We start from the raw sequence: 4,337 nt of genomic DNA on the forward strand, positions 1-4,337 counted from the left end.
AGACGCACTCATTTTTTTCTTTTTTTAAGATTTATTTTTAGGGAGTTTGTGTCTTTATTGGACAGATAGGACAGTGGATAGAGTCTGAAATCAGGGAGAGAGAGAGTAGGGACTGACAAGCGGTAAAGGAGCCAAAAGGTCGGATTTAAACCTGGGCCGCCCACTTGGAGGATTTTTTAGCAACATTGCTACTATTGTTTTTTGTTGTTTTGATTTTTTTCCATGTTCAAAATAAAGAAAATCTTAAACTTATTGTTACATTTCCTTTCTTTGATTTTCAGTTCTGGAAGTTTAACTGAAACATTTGAATATGTCAGCGTGTTTTGTATCATGTGTTTTAAAGAATTCAGGATGGCTTTACAAATGTGAGAGAATTCTCTATAGGAGCAATTAACATGGAACTTTACAATAAATGCATTAAACTGTAAGAATTGGCCACATTCATCCATTAAATCAACAACAAATGAAATATTTTTCTCGTACCATTCTTTTTTGAACAAAGTCTTTCTGTTGAGTGTAATGGTCCTATTTGTCCACAGGGTGGAGCCATGTGCTCTGAAGTTGTGGGTAAATATCATTTTCCAGTGATGCAAAATGTGTTTATGGAATTTTGAGAGCTTGATAGGTAGTTTGGAGATCTCAAAGTCACAGCTCATCAAAAATCCCAACCCTCCAAGTTTCTGGAATAAGCACCTCGGTATATGGAACCATAAAGAGTCAGGCTGGGCCAAATAGTTTTTTACCCAGTTTAGTTTTTATACTCCGTTCATAGATTTAACGGCTTTTAGACCACCATGAACACAGGCTTTGATAATGTGGGACTTCTTTAGACAGTGGGTTTTGTTTTTCCATGTGAAGTTAAAGATAATCGAGTTCACTCTTTGGATCATTTGAGGAGAAACATAAAGCGACCGATCAGGAGAAATGAGTTTTCATATGGTCAGCAGAATTCTACCCACAATAGATAAGTCTCTTATAAGACAAAGGTTAAGAGATGTTTTCATGATATCTATTTTCTCTTCTATGTTAAACTGTTCTCTTTTGTTTATATCTTTAGATATTATGATACACAAATAGAGAGGAAACATTTTTTCAGATTTAGACCAGAAGCTTTTGAGAAAATTGATATCCAGTGCTTTTCCAATAAAGGATTTATCTTTCAATAGGATAATAATAATAATAATAATAATCTTTATTTATTGAGCACTTTTCAAAAACAAGTTACAAAGTGCTTTACTAGGACAGCCAATGTGAAAACAGGTAGGTCATAGAATAATAAACAAGGCAAGATTAAGAAATTACAATCACTATAAAATCCAAAAGAACTGTGAAATACATACAATTCTTTTAAAGGAATTTTAAAAAGTGAAATTCAAGTTACTTTTTAAAATCAAATAAAATCAGGAAAGGCTCACCGGTAAAAGTGTGTCTTAAGAAGGGACTTAAAAGAGTTGACTGATTCGGCCGATGTGCCCTAAGGGGAGCATGTATAGGCAGAATAAAATGGGCCCCAAGACCGACCCCTGCGGCACACCATATTTCACACTAGAGAAGGCTGAGGCAAAGTTATTAACAGACACACAGCACCTTCTATTGGAAAGATACGTTTTAAACCAGTCTAAGGCTGTACCAGAAACCACGACCCATTGCCTTAGTCGGTTTAACAGGATGTTGTGATCAATTGTGTCAAAGGCTGCGCTAAGGTCAAGGAGAACTAGGACTGAGCACAAACCTTGATCAGCTGCAATTAAAAGGTCATTTGTTACCTGAAGCGATGCAGTCTCAGTGCTTTGAAACTTAAAAACCTGATTGAAATTTTCCAAAACTGTTATTATTTTCCCGCACAGCGAGAAGTTGTTTTAACACAATCTTTTCTAAAAACTTGGAAATAAAAGGCAATTTGCAAATTGGCCTGTTGTTCTGAGGCAGGGAGGGGTCTAATCCAGGTTTTTTCAGCAGTGGATTTAGAAAGGCAGTTTTAAAATAGTCAGGGACACAACCCTTGGATAATTGTGTGGTCAGCAAATTGACTTGTTCTGAATTCATAATCATAGATGCTAATTCCTTTGAGGTGTGGTTTACAATGAGGTAAGCTAACATTTGTGTACATAACAAAGAATTTTGGTGAAATTGGGCATCCTTGTCTAATTCCTTGAATAAATTTAAATTGTGGTGTCATTCCTGAATGTAACAACCCCCCGGTGGGGTACTCAGACTTTGCAAGGTCAAATAAATGACCAGTCAAAAATAAAACACAGAAACAGATTTAAAAAGAAAAGGTGTCAAGGTTTATTAAATTAACTAAAACAAAATTCATGAGTCACCGTGAGATAATCGTTGCAAATTTCAATGTCTTACAGGCAGAAGTATGGCTTGGCCAGGTATTTTGATGCTTTACTGAGGAGGAATTCAGTGTCACACTTCTACAGTAAAAAGTATCATTGTCACACAATATCACTGCAACTATAATCACACTATGTATAAGCATGCAATATCACTGCAACTTCAACTATAATCACACTATGTATGAATGTGCAATATCACTGCAACTTCAACTATAATCACACTATGTATGAGCATGCAATATCACTGCAACTATAATCACACTATGTATGAGCATGCAATATCACTGCAACTTAATGACACTATGTATAAGCATGCAATATCACTGCAACTTCAACTATAATCACACTATGTATGAATGTGCAATATCACTGCAACTTCAACTATAATCACACTATGTATGAGCGTGCAATATCACTGCAACTTCAACTATAATCACACTATGTATGAATGTGCAATATCACTGCAACTTCAACTATAATCACAGTATGTATGAGCGTGCAATATCACTGAAACTTCAACTATAATCACACTGAATCAAGAGTAGGTTTTTTAAGAAGATGTTTGATTAGCTTACTTTAAATGCCTGTGGTACATAGCCTGCCAGTAAAGACAAATTGATCATATCTAATATAGAGTTGCTAACTAAGGGAAAGACTTCCTTAAACACCTTTGTTGGGATTGGGTCTAAAAGACAGGTTGACGGTTTCAACGCAGAAATAATTGAATTTAGCTCTGAAAGGTCGATTGGAGAACAGTTGAGACTAATAACTGGTCCTGGAACTATTTCTGCCATATCAGACATATCTGCACCAGGTAAGGGCAGGAGGTTACCAATTTTCTCTCTGATGTCTAGAATTTTGTTGTTGAAAAAGCTCAGGAAATCATTACTGCTGAGGGCTAAAGGAATACAAGGCTCAATGGAGCCATGACTCTCTGTCAGCCTGGCTCCAGTGCTGAAAAGGTATCTAGGATTGCTTTTGTTTTCCTCGATTAGAGAGGAGTAGTAGGCAGCTCGAGCGTGACGTAGAGCCTTCATATATTTTCTATGACTATCCTGCCAGAATAAACAAGATTCTACCGTTTTGGTCGAGCGCCATATTCTTTCAAAATTTTGCGAGGTTTGTTTTAGAGTACGGGTTTCTGAGTTGAACCATGGAGCTAGTCTCTGTTGTTTGATAACCTTCTGTTTTAGGGGAGCAATCAAATCCAGAGTAACTCTCAGTGAATCCACTGCACTATCAACAAACTGATCTAGCTGAGAGGGACTAAAGCTATCATAAGATTTTCCAACTGGGTTGAAACACGGTACTGAATCAAAAGCAGCTGAAATAGCTTCCTTAAATCTAGCTACAGCACTATCAGATAAACTTCTAGAGAGCACACCTCTTCCAAGCAGAGGTAATTCTGGTAGGACAAAGTCGAATGTAATAAGAAAATGGTCTGATAGAAGAGGATTTTCTAGGAAAACTGTAAGGTTATGGATTTCAATGCCATAAGCTAAAACAAGATCCAGGGTGTGGTTAAAACGATGAGTAGGTTCGTTTACACCCTGGGTGAAACCAATAGAGTCTAATAGTGACATGAAAGCTGTGCTAAGGATATCATTATCAACATCCACATGGATATTGAAGTCACCTACAACAATTATTCTATCACTGCTAAGGACTAAATCTGATAAAAATTCAGCAAATTCAGATAGAAACTCAGAATATGGACCAGGAGGGCAGTAAACTACAACAACTAGAACTGGCTGAAAGGTTCTTGAGATTGGATGTGAAAGACTAAGAACAAGGCTTTCAAAAGAAGAAAAATTCAGCTTTGGTCGAGGGTTAACTAGAAGACTAGAATTAATTAAAACTGCAAGCGGTGATGAAGGGCCCTCGCACCCCTGTGCATGTTGGGGTGTGTTGCGACCGCGGGAGTGCAGCAGCAGCGGAACGTGGCTAAGCAGCAGGCCGTGCAGTTTGATTTGTGTAAAATGTGATCATGCC

This window comes from Labrus bergylta, chromosome 3, assembly GCF_963930695.1.
Source record: "Labrus bergylta chromosome 3, fLabBer1.1, whole genome shotgun sequence".
In the NCBI taxonomy this organism is placed as follows: domain Eukaryota; kingdom Metazoa; phylum Chordata; class Actinopteri; order Labriformes; family Labridae; genus Labrus; species Labrus bergylta.